Raw genomic sequence first — 20,331 nt, forward strand, 5'->3', positions numbered from 1 at the left:
CGAACATTACCGTGGACCAGAGACAGAACATTACCGTGGACCAGAGACAGAACATTACCGTGAAACCGAAACAGAACATTATCGTGGACCAGAAACGGAATATTACCGTGAAACAGAAACAACATTATCGTGGACTAGAGACGGAACATTACCGTGAAACCGAACATTATCGTGGACCAGAGATCGAACATTATCGTGGACCAGAGACAGAACATTACCGTGGACCAGAAATGGAACATTACCGTGAAACCGAACATTATCGTGGACCAGAGACGGAACATTCCCGTGAAACCGAACATTATCGTGGACCAGAGATCGAACATTATCGTGGACCAGAGACGGAACATTACCGTGAAACCGAACATTATCGTGGACCAGAGATCGAACATTATTGTGGACCAGAGACAGAACATTACCGTGGACCAGAGACAGAACATTACCTTGGACCAGAGACAGAACATTACCGTGGACCAGAGACCGAACATTACCTTGAAACCGAAAATTACCGTGGACCAGAAACAGAAAATTACCATGGACCAGAGACAGAACATTACCGTGAAACAGAACATTATCATGGACCAGAAACGGAACAGTAACGTGAAACAGTAACACAACATTATCGTGGACCAGAAACACAACATTATCGTGGACCAGAAACGGAACATTACCGTGAAACCGAACATTATCGTGGACCAGACACAGAACATTACCGTGGACCAGAGACAGAACATTACCGTGAAACCGAAACAGAACATTATCGTGGACCAGAAACGGAACATTACCGTGAAACAGAAACACAAAATTATCGTGGACCAGAGACGGAACATTACCGTGAAACCGAACATTATCGGTGACCAGAGATCGAACATTACCGTGGACCAGAGACAGAACATTACTGTGGACCAGGGACAGAACATTTCCGTGGACCAGAGACAGAACATTTCCGTGGACCAGAGACAGAACATTTCCGTGGACCAGAGACAGAACATTACCGTGGACCAGAAATGGAACATTACCGTGAAACCAAACATTACCATGGACCAGATACGGAACATTACCCTGGACCAGAAACAGAAAATTACCATGGACCAGAGACAGAACATTACCGTGGACCAGAGACAGAACATTACTGTGGACCAGGGACAGAACATTTCCGTGGACCAGAGACAGAACATTTCCGTGGACCAGAGACAGAACATTACCGTGGACCAGAGACAGAACATTACTGTGGACCAGAGACCGAACTTTACCTTGAAACCGAACATTACCGTGGACCAGAGACAGAATATTACCATGGACCAGAGACAGAACATTACCATGAAACAGAACATTATCATGGACCAGAAACGGAACATTACCGTGAAACAGAAAAACAACATTATCGTGGACCAGAGACGGAACATTATCGTGGACCAGAAACGGAACATTATCGTGAAACCGAACATTATCGTGGACCAGAGACCGAACATTACCGTGAAACAGAAACACAACATTACCGTGGACCAGAGACAGAACATTACCGTGAAACGGAAACAGAACATTACCGTGAAACCGAAACAGAACATTATCGTGGACCAGAAACGGAACATTACCGTGAAACAGAAACACAAAATTATCGTGGACCAGAAACGGAACATTACCATGAAACAGAAACAGAACATTATCGTGGACCAAAGACGGAACATTATCGTGGACCAGAGACGGAACATTACCGTGAAACCGAACATTATCGTGGACCAGACACAGAACATTACCGTGGACCAGAGACAGAACATTACCATGAAACCGAACATTATCGTGGACCAGGAACGGAACATTACCGTGAAACAGAAACAGAAAATTACCATGGACCAGAGACAGAACATTACCGTGAAACAGAACATTATCTTGGACCAGAAACGGAACATTACCGTGAAACAGAAACACAACATTACCGTGGACCAGAGACAGAACATTACGTCTAAACCAAAACAGAACATTATCGTGGACCAGAAACGGAACATTATCGTGGACCAGAGACAGAACATTACCGTGAAACCGAAACAGAACATTATCGTGGACCAGAAACGGAACATTATCGTGGACCAGAGACAGAACATTATCGTGGATCAGAGACAGAACATTATCGTGGACCAGAGACGGAATATTATCATGGACCAGAGACAGAACATTACCGTGAAACCTAAACAGAACATTATCATTGACCAGAAACGGAACATTACCGTGAAACCTAAACAGAACATTATCATTGACCAGAAACGGAACATTATCGTGAAACCGAACATTATCGTGGACCAGAAACACAAAATTATCGTGGACCAGAAATGGAACGATACCGTGAAACAGAAACACAACATTATCGTGGAACAGAGACGGAACATTACCGTGAAACCGAACATTACCGTGGACCAGAGACAGAACATTACCGTGGACCAGAGACAGAACATTACCGTGAAACCGAAACAGAACATTATCGTGGACCAGAAACGGAACATTACCGTGAAACAGAAACACAACATTATCGTGGACCAGAGACGGAACATTACCGTGAAACCGAACATTATCGTGGACCAGAGATCGAACATTATCGTGGACCAGAGACAAAACATTACCGTGGACCAGAAATGGAACATTACCGTGAAACCGAACATTATCGTGGACCAGAGACGGAACATTACCGTGAAACCGAACATTATCGTCGACCAGAAATCGAACATTATCGTGGACCAGAGACAGAACATTACCGTGGACCAGAAATGGAACATTACCGTGAAACCAAACATTACCATGGACCAGATACGGAACATTACCGTGGACCAGAAACAGAAAATTACCATGGACCAGAGACAGAACATTACCGTGAAACAGAACATTATCATGGACCAGAAACGGAACATTACCGTGAAACAGAAACACAACATTATCGTGGACCAGAGACGGAAAATTACTGTGGACCAGAGACGGAACATTACCGTGGACCAGAACATTACCGTGGACCAGAACATTACTGTGGACCAGAGACGGAACATTACCGTGGACCAGAACATTACCGTGGACCAGAACATTACCGTGAAACCGAACATTATCGTGAAACCGAGCATTATCGTGGACCAGAGACCGAACATTACCGTTAAACCGAAACAGAACATTATCGTGGACCAGAAACGGAACATTACCGTGAAACCGAAATCGAACATTATCGTGGACCAGAGACGGAACATTACCGTGAAACCGAACATTATCGTGGACCAGAGATCGAACATTACCGTGAAACAGAAACACAACATTATAGTGGATCAGAAACGGAACATTACCGTGAAACAGAAACAGAACATTAGCGTGGACCAGAGACAGAACATTACCGTGAACCAGAGACAGAACATTACCGTGAAACAGAAACGCAACATTACCGTGGACCAGAGACAGAACATTACCGTGAAACGGAAACAGAACATTATTGTGGAACAGAGACGGAACATTACCGTGAAACCGAACATTACCGTGGACCAGAGACAGAACATTACCGTGGACCAGAGACAGAACATTACCGTGAAACCGAAACAGAACATTATCGTGGACCAGAAACGGAATATTACCGTGAAACAGAAACAACATTATCGTGGACCAGAGACGGAACATTACCGTGAAACCGAACATTATCGTGGACCAGAGATCGAACATTATCGTGGACCAGAGACAGAACATTACCGTGGACCAGAAATGGAACATTACCGTGAAACCGAACATTATCGTGGACCAGAGACGGAACATTCCCGTGAAACCGAACATTATCGTGGACCAGAGATCGAACATTATCGTGGACCAGAGACGGAACATTACCGTGAAACCGAACATTATCGTGGACCAGAGATCGAACATTATTGTGGACCAGAGACAGAACATTACCGTGGACCAGAGACAGAACATTACCGTGGACCAGAGACAGAACATTACCGTGGACCAGAGACCGAACATTACCTTGAAACCGAAAATTACCGTGGACCAGAAACAGAAAATTACCATGGACCAGAGACAGAACATTACCGTGAAACAGAACATTATCATGGACCAGAAACGGAACAGTAACGTGAAACAGTAACACAACATTATCGTGGACCAGAAACACAACATTATCGTGGACCAGAAACGGAACATTACCGTGAAACCGAACATTATCGTGGACCAGACACAGAACATTACCGTGGACCAGAGACAGAACATTACCGTGAAACCGAAACAGAACATTATCGTGGACCAGAAACGGAACATTACCGTGAAACAGAAACACAAAATTATCGTGGACCAGAGACGGAACATTACCGTGAAACCGAACATTATCGGTGACCAGAGATCGAACATTACCGTGGACCAGAGACAGAACATTACTGTGGACCAGGGACAGAACATTTCCGTGGACCAGAGACAGAACATTTCCGTGGACCAGAGACAGAACATTTCCGTGGACCAGAGACAGAACATTACCGTGGACCAGAGACAGAACATTACTGTGGACCAGAGACCGAACTTTACCTTGAAACCGAACATTACCGTGGACCAGAGACAGAATATTACCATGGACCAGAGACAGAACATTACCATGAAACAGAACATTATCATGGACCAGAAACGGAACATTACCGTGAAACAGAAAAACAACATTATCGTGGACCAGAGACGGAACATTATCGTGGACCAGAAACGGAACATTATCGTGAAACCGAACATTATCGTGGACCAGAGACCGAACATTACCGTGAAACAGAAACACAACATTACCGTGGACCAGAGACAGAACATTACCGTGAAACGGAAACAGAACATTACCGTGAAACCGAAACAGAACATTATCGTGGACCAGAAACGGAACATTACCGTGAAACCGAAATCGAACATTATCGTGGACCAGAGACGGAACATTACCGTGAAACCGAACATTATCGTGGACCAGAGATCGAACATTACCGTGAAACAGAAACACAACATTATAGTGGATCAGAAACGGAACATTACCGTGAAACAGAAACAGAACATTAGCGTGGACCAGAGACAGAACATTACCGTGAACCAGAGACAGAACATTACCGTGAAACAGAAACGCAACATTACCGTGGACCAGAGACAGAACATTACCGTGAAACGGAAACAGAACATTATTGTGGAACAGAGACGGAACATTACCGTGAAACCGAACATTACCGTGGACCAGAGACAGAACATTACCGTGGACCAGAGACAGAACATTACCGTGAAACCGAAACAGAACATTATCGTGGACCAGAAACGGAATATTACCGTGAAACAGAAAAAACATTATCGTGGACCAGAGACGGAACATTACCGTGAAACCGAACATTATCGTGGACCAGAGATCGAACATTATCGTGGACCAGAGACAGAACATTACCGTGGACCAGAAATGGAACATTACCGTGAAACCGAACATTATCGTGGACCAGAGACGGAACATTCCCGTGAAACCGAACATTATCGTGGACCAGAGATCGAACATTATCGTGGACCAGAGACGGAACATTACCGTGAAACCGAACATTATCGTGGACCAGAGATCGAACATTATCGTGGACCAGAGACAGAACATTACCGTGGACCAGAGACAGAACATTACCGTGGACCAGAGACAGAACATTACCGTGGACCAGAGACCGAACATTACCTTGAAACCGAAAATTACCGTGGACCAGAAACAGAAAATTACCATGGACCAGAGACAGAACATTACCGTGAAACAGAACATTATCATGGACCAGAAACGGAACAGTAACGTGAAACAGTAACACAACATTATCGTGGACCAGAAACACAACATTATCGTGGACCAGAAACGGAACATTACCGTGAAACCGAACATTATCGTGGACCAGACACAGAACATTACCGTGGACCAGAGACAGAACATTACCGTGAAACCGAAACAGAACATTATCGTGGACCAGAAACGGAACATTACCGTGAAACAGAAACACAAAATTATCGTGGACCAGAGACGGAACATTACCGTGAAACCGAACATTATCGGTGACCAGAGATCGAACATTACCGTGGACCAGAGACAGAACATTACTGTGGACCAGGGACAAAACATTTCCGTGGACCAGAGACAGAACATTTCCGTGGACCAGAGACAGAACATTTCCGTGGACCAGAGACAGAACATTACCGTGGACCAGAGACAGAACATTACTGTGGACCAGAGACCGAACTTTACCTTGAAACCGAACATTACCGTGGACCAGAGACAGAATATTACCATGGACCAGAGACAGAACATTACCATGAAACAGAACATTATCATGGACCAGAAACGGAACATTACCGTGAAACAGAAAAACAACATTATCGTGGACCAGAGACGGAACATTATCGTGGACCAGAAACGGAACATTATCGTGAAACCGAACATTATCGTGGACCAGAGACCGAACATTACCGTGAAACAGAAACACAACATTACCGTGGACCAGAGACAGAACATTACCGTGAAACGGAAACAGAACATTACCGTGAAACCGAAACAGAACATTATCGTGGACCAGAAACGGAACATTACCGTGAAACAGAAACACAAAATTATCGTGGACCAGAAACGGAACATTACCATGAAACAGAAACAGAACATTATCGTGGACCAAAGACGGAACATTATCGTGGACCAGAGACGGAACATTACCGTGAAACCGAACATTATCGTGGACCAGACACAGAACATTACCGTGGACCAGAGACAGAACATTACCATGAAACCGAACATTATCGTGGACCAGGAACGGAACATTACCGTGAAACAGAAACAAAAAATTATCGTGGACCAGAAACGGAACATTACCGTGATACAGAAACAGAACATTATCGTGGACCAGAGATGGAACATTACCGTGAAACCGAACATTATCGTGGACCAGAGATCGAACATTATCGTGGACCAGAGACAGAACATTACCGTGGACCAGAGACAGAACATTACCGTGGACCAGAGACAGAACATTACCGTGGACCAGTGACCGAACATTACCTTGAAACCGAAAATTACCGTGGACCAGAAACAGAACATTACCGTGAAACAGAACATTATCATGGACCAGAAACGGAACATTACCGTGAAACAGAAACACAACATTACCGTGGACCAGAAACGGAACATTATCGTGGACCAGAGACAGAACATTACCGTGAAACCGAAACAGAACATTATCGTGGACCAGAAACGGAACATTATCGTGGACCAGAGACAGAACATTATCGTGGATCAGAGACAGAACATTATCGTGGACCAGAGACGGAATATTATCATGGACCAGAGACAGAACATTACCGTGAAACCTAAACAGAACATTATCATTGACCAGAAACGGAACATTATCGTGAAACCGAACATTATCGTGGACCAGAAACACAAAATTATCGTGGACCAGAAATGGAACGATACCGTGAAACAGAAACACAACATTATCGTGGAACAGAGACGGAACATTACCGTGAAACCGAACATTACCGTGGACCAGAGACAGAACATTACCGTGGACCAGAGACAGAACATTACCGTGAAACCGAAACAGAACATTATCGTGGACCAGAAACGGAACATTACCGTGAAACAGAAACACAACATTATCGTGGACCAGAGACGGAACATTACCGTGAAACCGAACATTATCGTGGACCAGAGATCGAACATTATCGTTGACCAGAGACAGAACATTACCGTGGACCAGAAATGGAACATTACCGTGAAACCGAACATTATCGTGGACCAGAGACGGAACATTACCGTGAAACCGAACATTATCGTCGACCAGAAATCGAACATTATCGTGGACCAGAGACAGAACATTACCGTGGACCAGAAATGGAACATTACCGTGAAACCAAACATTACCATGGACCAGATACGGAACATTACCGTGGACCAGAAACAGAAAATTACCATGGACCAGAGACAGAACATTACCGTGAAACAGAACATTATCATGGACCAGAAACGGAACATTACCGTGAAACAGAAACACAACATTATCGTGGACCAGAGACGGAACATTACTGTGGACCAGAGACGGAACATTACCGTGGACCAGAACATTACCGTGGACCAGAACATTACTGTGGACCAGAGACGGAACATTACCGTGGACCAGAACATTACCGTGGACCAGAACATTACCGTGAAACCGAACATTATCGTGAAACCGAGCACTATCGTGGACCAGAGATCGAACATTACCGTGGACCAGAGACAGAACATTACCGTGGACCAGAGACAGAACATTACCGTGGACCAGAGACAGAACATTACCGTGGACCAGAGACAGAACATTACCGTGGACCAGAGACCGAACATTACCTTGAAACCGAAAATTACCGTGGACCAGAAACAGAAAATTACCATGGACCAGAGACAGAACATTACCGTGAAACAGAACATTATCATGGACCAGAAACGGAACATTAACGTGAAACAGAAACACAACATTATCGTGGACCAGAGACGGAACATTACCGTGGACCAGAGACGGAACATTACCGTTAAACCGAAACAGAACATTACCGTGGACCAGAGACAGAACATTACCTTGAAACCGAACATTACCCTGGACCAGAGACAGAACATTACCATGGACCAGAGACAGAACATTACCGTGAAACAGAACATTATCATGGACCAGAAACGGAACATTACCGTGAAACAGAAACACAACATTATCGTGGACCAGAGACGGAACATTACCGTGAAACCGAACATTATCGTGGACCAGAGATCGAACATTATCGTTGACCAGAGACAGAACATTACCGTGGACCAGAAATGGAACATTACCGTGAAACCGAACATTATCGTGGACCAGAGACGGAACATTACCGTGAAACCGAACATTATCGTCGACCAGAAATCGAACATTATCGTGGACCAGAGACAGAACATTACCGTGGACCAGAAATGGAACATTACCGTGAAACCAAACATTACCATGGACCAGATACGGAACATTACCGTGGACCAGAAACAGAAAATTACCATGGACCAGAGACAGAACATTACCGTGAAACAGAACATTATCATGGACCAGAAACGGAACATTACCGTGAAACAGAAACACAACATTATCGTGGACCAGAGACGGAACATTACTGTGGACCAGAGACGGAACATTACCGTGGACCAGAACATTACCGTGGACCAGAACATTACTGTGGACCAGAGACGGAACATTACCGTGGACCAGAACATTACCGTGGACCAGAACATTACCGTGAAACCGAACATTATCGTGAAACCGAGCATTATCGTGGACCAGAGATCGAACATTACCGTGGACCAGAGACAGAACATTACCGTGGACCAGAGACAGAACATTACCGTGGACCAGAGACAGAACATTACCGTGGACCAGAGACCGAACATTACCTTGAAACCGAAAATTACCGTGGACCAGAAACAGAAAATTACCATGGACCAGAGACAGAACATTACCGTGAAACAGAACATTATCATGGACCAGAAACGGAACATTAACGTGAAACAGAAACACAACATTATCGTGGACCAGAGACGGAACATTACCGTGGACCAGAGACGGAACATTACCGTTAAACCGAAACAGAACATTACCGTGGACCAGAGACAGAACATTACCTTGAAACCGAACATTACCCTGGACCAGAGACAGAACATTACCATGGACCAGAGACAGAACATTACCGTGAAACAGAACATTATCATGGACCAGAAACGGAACATTACCGTGAAACAGAAACAGAACATTATCGTGGACCAGAAACGGAACATTACCGTGAAACCGAAACAGAAGATTATCGTGGACCAGAAACGGAACATTACCGTGAAACAGAAACACAACATTACCGTGGACCAGAGACAGAACATTACCTTGAAACCAAAACAGAACATTATCGTGGACCAGAAACGGAACATTATCGTGGACCAGAGACAGAACATTACCTGGAAACCGAAACAGAACATTATCGTTGACCAGAAACGGAACATTATCGTGGACCAGAGACAGAACATTATCGTGGATCAGAGACAGAACATTATCTTGGACCAGAGACGGAATATTATCATGGACCAGAGACAGAACATTACCGTGAAACCTAAACAGAACATTATCATTGACCAGAAACGGAACATTATCGTGAAACCGAACATTATCGTGGACCAGAAACACAAAATTATTGTGGACCAGAAATGGAACATTACCGTGAAACAGAAACACAACATTATCGTGGAACAGAGACGGAACATTACCGTGAAACCGAACATTACCGTGGACCAGAGACAGAACATTACCGTGGACCAGAGACAGAACATTACCGTGAAACCGAAACAGAACATTATTGTGGACCAGAAACGGAACATTACCGTGAAACAGAAACACAACATTATCTTGGACCAGAGACGGAACATTACCGTGAAACCGAACATTATCGTGGACCAGAGATCGAACATTATCGTGGACCAGAGACAGAACATTACCGTGGACCAGAAATGGAACATTACCGTGAAACCGAACATTATCGTGGACCAGAGACGGAACATTACCGTGAAACCGAACATTATCGTCGACCAGAAATCGAACATTATCGTGGACCAGAGACAGAACATTACCGTGGACCAGAAATGGAACATTACCGTGAAACCAAACATTACCATGGACCAGATACGGAACATTACCCTGGACCAGAAACAGAAAATTACCATGGACCAGAGACAGAACATTACCGTGGACCAGAGACAGAACATTACTGTGGACCAGGGACAGAATATTTCCGTGGACCAGAGACAGAACATTTCCGTGGACCAGAGACAGAACATTACCGTGGACCAGAGACCGAACTTTACCTTGAAACCGAACATTACCGTGGACCAGAGACAGAATATTACCATGGACCAGAGACAGAACATTACCATGAAACAGAACATTATCATGAACCAGAAACGGAACATTACCGTGAAACAGAAAAACAACATTATCGTGGACCAGAGACGGAACATTATCGTGGACCAGAAACGGAACATTATCGTGAAACCGAACATTATCGTGGACCAGAGACCGAACATTACCGTGAAACAGAAACACAACATTACCGTGGACCAGAGACAGAACATTACCGTGAAACGGAAACAGAACATTACCGTGAAACCGAAACAGAACATTATCGTGGACCAGAAACGGAACATTACCGTGAAACAGAAACACAAAATTATCGTGGACCAGAAACGGAACATTACCATGAAACAGAAACAGAACATTATCGTGGACCAAAGACGGAACATTATCGTGGACCAGAGACGGAACATTACCGTGAAACCGAACATTATCGTGGACCAGACACAGAACATTACCGTGGACCAGAGACAGAACATTACCATGAAACCGAACATTATCGTGGACCAGGAACAGAACATTACCGTGAAACAGAAACAAAAAATTATCGTGGACCAGAAACGGAACATTACCGTGATACAGAAACAGAACATTATCGTGGACCAGAGACGGAACATTACCGTGAAACCGAACATTATCGTGGACCAGAGATCGAACATTATCGTGGACCAGAGACAGAACATTACCGTGGACCAGAGACAGAACATTACCGTGGACCAGAGACAGAACATTACCGTGGACCAGAGACCGAACATTACCTTGAAACCGAAAATTACCGTGGACCAGAAACAGAAAATTACCATGGACCAGAGACAGAACATTACCGTGAAACAGAACATTATCATGGACCAGAAACGGAACATTAACGTGAAACAGAAACACAACATTATCGTGGACCAGAGACGGAACATTACCGTGGACCAGAGACGGAACATTACCGTTAATCCGAAACAGAACATTATCGTGGACCAGAAACGGAATATTACCGTGAAACCGAAATCGAACATTATCGTGGACCAGAGACGGAACATTACCGTGAAACCGAACATTATCGTGGACCAGAGATCGAACATTATCGTGGACCAGAGACAGAACATTACCGTGGACCAGAGACAGAACATTACCGTGGACCAGAGAAAGAACATTACCGTGGACCAGAGACAGAACATTACCGTTAATCCGAAACAGAACATTATCATGGACCAGAAACGGAACATTAACGTGAAACAGAAACACAACATTATCGTGGACCAGAGACGGAACATTACCGTGGACCAGAGACGGAACATTACCGTGGACCAGAGACAGAACATTACCGTGGACCAGAGACAGAACATTACCGTGGACCAGAGACAGAACATTACCGTGGACCAGAGACAGAACTTTACCTTGAAACCGAACATTACCCTGGACCAGAGACAGAACATTACCATGGACCAGAGACAGAACATTACCGTGAAACAGAACATTATCATGGACCAGAAACGGAACATTACCGTGAAACAGAAACAGAACATTATCGTGGACCAGAAACGGAACATTACCGTGAAACCGAAACAGAAGATTATCGTGGACCAGAAACGGAACATTACCGTGAAACAGAAACACAACATTACCGTGGACCAGAGACAGAACATTACCTTGAAACCAAAACAGAACATTATCGTGGACCAGAAACGGAACATTATCGTGGACCAGAGACAGAACATTACCGTGAAACCGAAACAGAACATTATCGTTGACCAGAAACGGAACATTATCGTGGACCAGAGAAAGAACATTATCGTGGATCAGAGACAGAACATTATCGTGGACCAGAGACGGAATATTATCATGGACCAGAGACAGAACATTACCGTGAAACCTAAACAGAACATTATCATTGACCAGAAACGGAACATTATCGTGAAACCGAACATTATCGTGGACCAGAAACACAAAATTATCGTGGACCAGAAATGGAACATTACCGTGAAACAGAAACACAACATTATCGTGGAACAGAGACGGAACATTACCGTGAAACCGAACATTACCGTGGACCAGAGACAGAACATTACCGTGGACCAGAGACAGAACATTACCGTGAAACCGAAACAGAACATTATCGTGGACCAGAAACGGAACATTACCGTGAAACAGAAACACAACATTATCGTGGACCAGAGACGGAACATTACCGTGAAACCGAACATTATCGTGGACCAGAGATCGAACATTATCGTGGACCAGAGACAGAACATTACCGTGGACCAGAAATGGAACATTACCGTGAAACCGAACATTATCGTGGACCAGAGACGGAACATTACCGTGAAACCGAACATTATCGTCGACCAGAAATCGAACATTATCGTGGACCAGAGACAGAACATTACCGTGGACCAGAAATGGAACATTACCGTGAAACCAAACATTACCATGGACCAGATACGGAACATTACCCTGGACCAGAAACAGAAAATTACCATGGACCAGAGACAGAACATTACCGTGGACCAGAGACAGAACATTACTGTGGACCAGGGACAGAACATTTCCGTGGACCAGAAACGGAACATTACCGTGAAACAGAAACACAACATTATCGTGGACCAGAGACGGAACATTACCGTGGACCAGAGACGGAACATTACCGTGAAACCGAAACAGAACATTATCGTGGACCAGAAACGGAACATTACTGTGAAACCGAAAAAGAACATTATCGTGGACCAGACACGGAACATTACCGTGAAACCGAACATTATCGTGGACCAGAGATCGAACATTACCGTGGACCAGAGACAGAACATTACCGTGGACCAGAGACAGAACATTACCGTGGACCAGAGACCGAACATTACCATGGACCAGAGACAGAACATTACCGTGAAACAGAACATTATCATGGACCAGAAACCGAACATTACCGTGAAACAGAAACAGAACATTATCGTGGACCAGAAACGGAACATTACCGTGAAACCGAAACAGAAGATTATCGTGGACCAGAAACGGAACATTACCGTGAAACAGAAACACAACATTACAGTGGACCAGAGACAGAACATTACCTTGAAACCAAAACAGAACATTATCGTGGACCAGAAACGGAACATTATCGTGGACCAGAGACAGAACATTACCGTGAAACCGAACATTATCTTCGACCAGAAATCGAACATTATCGTGGACCAGAGACAGAACATTACCGTGGACCAGAAATGGAACATTACCGTGAAACCAAACATTACCATGGACCAGATACGGAACATTACCGTGGACCAGAAACAGAAAATTACCATGGACCAGAGACAGAACATTACCGTGAAACAGAACATTATCATGGACCAGAAACGGAACATTACCGTGAAACAGAAACACAACATTATCGTGGACCAGAGACGGAATATTACTGTGGACCAGAGACGGTACATTACCGTGGACCAGAACATTACCGTGAAACCGAACATTATCGTGAAACCGAGCATTATCGTGGACCAGAGACCGAACATTACCGTGAAACCGAACATTACCGTGGACCAGAGACCAAACATTACCGTGAAACCGAAACAGAACATTATCGTTTACCAGAAACTGAACATTATCGTGAAACCGAACATTATCGTGGACCAGAAACACAAAATTATCGTGGACCAGAGACAGAACATTACCATGAAACCGAAACAGAACATTATCGTGGACCAGAAACGGAACATTACCGTGAAACAGAAACACAAAATTATCGTGGACCAGAAACGGAACATTATCTTGGACCAGAGACGGAACATTACCGTGAAACCGAACATTATCGTGGACCAGACACAGAACATTACCGTGGACCAGAGACAGAACATTACTGTGGACCAGAGACCGAACTTTACCTTGAAACCGAACGTTACCGTGGACCAGAGACAGAACATTACCATGGACCAGAGACAGAACATTACCATGAAACAGAACATTATCATGGACCAGAAACGGAACATTACCGTGAAACAGAAACACAACATTATCGTGGACCAGAGAAGGAACATTACCGTGGACCAGAGACGGAACATTACCGTGAAACCGAACATTATCGTGGACCAGACACAGAACATTACCATGGACCAGAGACAGAACATTACCATGAAACCGAAACAGAACATTATCGTGGACCAGAAACGGAACATTACCGTGAAACAGAAAAACAACATTACCGTGGACCAGAGACACAACATTACCTTGAAACCAAAACAGAACATTATCGTGGACCAGAAAAGAAACATTATCGTGGACCAGAGACAGAACATTATCGTGGATCAGAGACAGAACATTATCGTGGATCAGAGACAGAACATTATCGTGGACCAGAAACGGAACATTATCATGGACCAGAGACGGAACATTACCGTGAAACAGAAACAGAACATTAGCCTGGACCAGAGACAGAACATTACCGTGAACCAGAGACAGAACATTACCGTGAAACAGAAACACAACATTACCGTGGACCAGAGACAGAACATTACCATGAAACGGAAACAGAACATTACCGTGGACCAGAAACGGAACATTATCATGGACCAGAGACAGAACATTATCGTGGACCAAAGACGGAACATTATCATAGACCAGAGACGGAAGATTACCGTGAAAAAGAACATTATCGTGGACCAGACACAGAACATTACCGTGGACCAGAGACAGAACATTACCATGAAACCGAAACAGAACATTATCGTGGACCAGAAACGGAACATTACCGTGAAACAGAAACACAAAATTATCGTGGACCAGAAACGGAACATTACCGTGAAACAGAATCACAACATTATCGTGGACCAGAGACGGAACATTACCGTGAAACCGAACATTATCGTGGACCAGAGATCGAACATTACCGTGGACCAGAGACAGAACATTACCGTGGACCAGAGACAGAACATTACCGTGAAAAAGAAACAGAACATTACCGTGGACCAGAAACGGAACATTATCTTGGACCAGAAAAAGAACATTACCGTGGACCAGAGACAGAACATTATCGTGGACCAGAGATCGAACATTACCGTGGACCAGAGACAGAACATTATCGTGGACCAGAAACGGAACATTACCGTGAAAAAGAAACAGAACATTACCGTGGACCAGAAACGGAACATTATCGTGGACCAGAGAAAGATTATTACCGTGAAACCGAAACAGAACATTATGGTGGACCAGAAACGGAACATTACCGTGAAACCGAACATTATCGTGGACCAGACACAGAACATTACCGTGGACCAGAGACAGAACATTACCGTGAAACCGAAACAGAACATTATCGTGGACCAGAAACGGAACATTACCGTGAAACAGAAACACAAAATTATCGTGGACCAGAGACAGAACATTACCGTGGACCAGAGACAGAACATTACCGTGGACCAGAGACAGAACATTTCCGTGGACCAGAGACAGAACATTTTCGTGGACCAGAGACAGAACATTACAGTGGACCAGAGACAGAACATTACTGTGGACCAGAGACCGAACTTTACCTTGAAACCGAACATTACCGTGGACCAGAGACAGAATATTACCATGGACCAGAGACAGAACATTACCATGAAACAGAACATTATCATGGACCAGAAACGGAACATTACCGTGAAACAGAAAAACAACATTATCGTGGACCAGAGACGGAACATTATCATGGACCAGAAACGGAACATTATCGTGAAACCGAACATTATCGTGGACCAGAGACGGAACATTACCGTCAAACAGAAACACAACATTACCTTGGACCAGAGACAGAACATTACCGTGAAACGGAAACAGAACATTACCATCAAACAAAAACAGAACATTATCGTGGACCAGAAACGGAACATTACCGTGAAACAGAAAATTATCGTGGACCAAAGACGGAACATTATCGTGGACCAGAGACGGAACATTACCGTGAAACCGAACATTATCGTGGACCAGACACAGAACATTACCGTGGACCAGAGACAGAACATTACCATGAAACCGAACATTATCGTGGACCAGAAACGGAACATTACCGTGAAACAGAAACAAAATATTATCGTGGACCAGAAACGGAACATTACCGTGATACAGAAACAGAACATTATCGTGGACCAGAGACGGAACATTACCGTGAAACCGAACATTATTTTGGACCAGAGATCGAACATTATCGTGGACCAGAGACAGAAGATTACCGTGGACCAGAGACAGAACATTACCGTGGACCAGAGACCGAACATTACCTTGAAACCGAACATTACCGTGGACCAGAAACAGAAAATTACCATGGACCAGAGAAAGAACATTACCGTGAAACAGAACATTATCATGGACCAGAAACGGAACATTACCGTGAAACAGAAACAGAACATTAGCGTGGACAAGAGACAGAACATTACTGTGAAACAGAACATTACCGTGAAACAGAAACAAAACATTATCGTGGACCAGAAACGGAACATTACCGTGAAACAGAAACAGAACATTATTGTGGACCAGAGACAGAACATTACCGTGAAACAGAAACAGAACATTATCGTTGACCAGAGACGGAACATTACCGTGAAACCGAACATTATCCTGGACCAGAGATCGAACATTACCGTGGACCAGAGACAGAACATTACCGTGGACCAGAGACAGAACATTACCGTGGACCAGGGACACAAAATTATCGTGGACCAGAAATGGAACATTACCATGAAACAGAAACAGAACATTATCGTGGACCAGAGACGGAACATTACCGTGAAACCGAACATTATCGTGAACCAGAGATCGAACATTACCGTGGACCAGAGACAGAACATTACCGTGAAACCGAAAAAGAACATTATCGTGGACCAGAAACGGAACATTACCGTGAAACAGAGACAGCACATTAGCATGGACCAGAGAAAGAACATTACCGTGAAACAGAACATTATCATGGACCAGAAACGGAACATTACCGTGAAACAGAAACAGAACATTATCATGGACCAGAAACAGAACATTACCGTGAAACAGAAACACAACATTATCGTGGACCAGAAACGGAACATTACCGTGAAACAGAAACAGAACATTAGCGTGGACAAGAGACAGAACATTACTGTGAAACAGAACATTACCGTGAAACAGAAACACAACATTATCGTGGACCAGAAACGGAACATTACCGTGAAACAGAAACAGAACATTATCGTGGACCAGAGACAGAACATTACCGTGAAACAGAAACAGAACATTATCGTTGACCAGAGACGGAACATTACCGTGAAACCGAACATTATCGTGGACCAGAGACAGAACATTACCGTGGACCAGAGACAGAACATTACCGTGGACCAGAGATCGAACTTTACCTTGAAACCGAACATCACCTTGGACCAGAGACAGAACATTACCATGGACCAGAGACAGAACATTACAGTGAAACAGAACATTATCATGGACCAGAAACAGAACATTACCGTGAAACAGAAACAGAACATTATCATGGACCAGAAACGGAACTGGACCGTGAAACCGAAACAGAACATTATCGGGGACCAGAGACGGAACATTACCGTGAAACCGAACATTATCGTGGACCAGAGATCGAACATAACCGTGGACCAGAGACAGAACATTACCGTGGACCAGAGACAGAATATTACCGTGCACCAGAGACAGAACATTACCGTGGATCAGAGACAGAACATTACCGGGGACCAGAGACAGAACATTACTGTGGACCAGAGACCGAACTTTACCTTGAAACCGAACATCACCGTGGACCAGAGACAGAACATTACCATGGACCAGAGAAAGAACATTACCGTGAAACAGAAACAGAACATTATCATGGACCAGAAACAGAACATTACCGTGAAACAGAAACACAACATTATGGTGGACCAGAAACGGAACATTACCGTGAAACAGAAACAGAACATTAGCGTGGACAAGAGACAGAACATTACTGTGAAACAGAACATTACCGTGAAACAGAAACAAAACATTATCGTGGACCAGAAACGGAACATTACCGTGAAACAGAAACAGAACATTATTGTGGACCAGAGACAGAACATTACCGTGAAACAGAAACAGAACATTATCGTTGACCAGAGACGGAACATTACCGTGAAACCGAACATTATCCTGGACCAGAGATCGAACATTACCGTGGACCAGAGACAGAACATTACCGTGGACCAGAGACAGAACATTACCGTGGACCAGGGACACAAAATTATCGTGGACCATAAATGGAACATTACCATGAAACAGAAACAGAACATTATCGTGGACCAGAGACGGAACATTACCGTGAAACCGAACATTATCGTGAACCAGAGATCGAACATTACCGTGGACCAGAGACAGAACATTACCGTGAAACCGAAAAAGAACATTATCGTGGACCAGAAACGGAACATTACCGTGAAACAGAAACACAAAATTATCGTGGACCAGAAATGGAACATTACCGTGAAACAGAAATAAAAAATTATCGTGGACCAGAAATGGAACATAACCGTGAAACAGAAACAGAACATTATCGGGGACCAGAGACGGAACATTACCGTGAAACCGAACATTATCGTGGACCAGAGATCGAACATTACCGTGGACCAGAGACAGAACATTACCGTGGACCAGAGACAGAATATTACCGTGCACCAGAGACAGAACATTACCGTGGATCAGAGACAGAACATTACCGGGGACCAGAGACAGAACATTACTGTGGACCAGAGACCGAACTTTACCTTGAAACCGAACATCACCGTGGACCAGAGACAGAACATTACCATGGACCAGAGAAAGAACATTACCGTGAAACAGAACATTATCATGGACCAGAAACGGAACATTACCGTGAAACAGAAACAGAACATTATCATGGACCAGAAACAGAACATTACCGTGAAACAGAAACACAACATTATCGTGGACCAGAAACGGAACATTACCGTGAAACAGAAACAGAACATTAGCGTGGACAAGAGACAGAACATTACTGTGAAAACGAACATTACCGTGAAACAGAAACACAACATTATCGTGGACCAGAAACGGAACATTACCGTGAAACAGAAACAGAACATTATCGTGGACCAGAGACAGAACATTACCGTGAAACAGAAACAGAACATTATCGTTGACCAGAGACGGAACATTACCGTGAAACCGAACATTATCGTGGACCAGAGATCGAACATTACCGTGGACCAGAGACAGAACATTACCGTGGACCAGAGACAGAACATTACCATGGACCAGAGACACAAAATTATCGTGGACCAGAAATGGAACATTACCATGAAACAGAAACAGAACATTATCGTGGACCAGAGACGGAACATTACCGTGAAACCGAACATTATCGTGGACCAGAGATCGAACATTACCGTGGACCAGAGACAGAACATTACCGTGAAACCGAAAAAGA

The sequence above is a fragment of the Leuresthes tenuis genome, unplaced genomic scaffold (assembly GCF_036924035.1).
Source record: "Leuresthes tenuis unplaced genomic scaffold, fLeuTen1.0.hap1 SCAF_1, whole genome shotgun sequence".
NCBI classification, from domain to species: domain Eukaryota; kingdom Metazoa; phylum Chordata; class Actinopteri; order Atheriniformes; family Atherinopsidae; genus Leuresthes; species Leuresthes tenuis.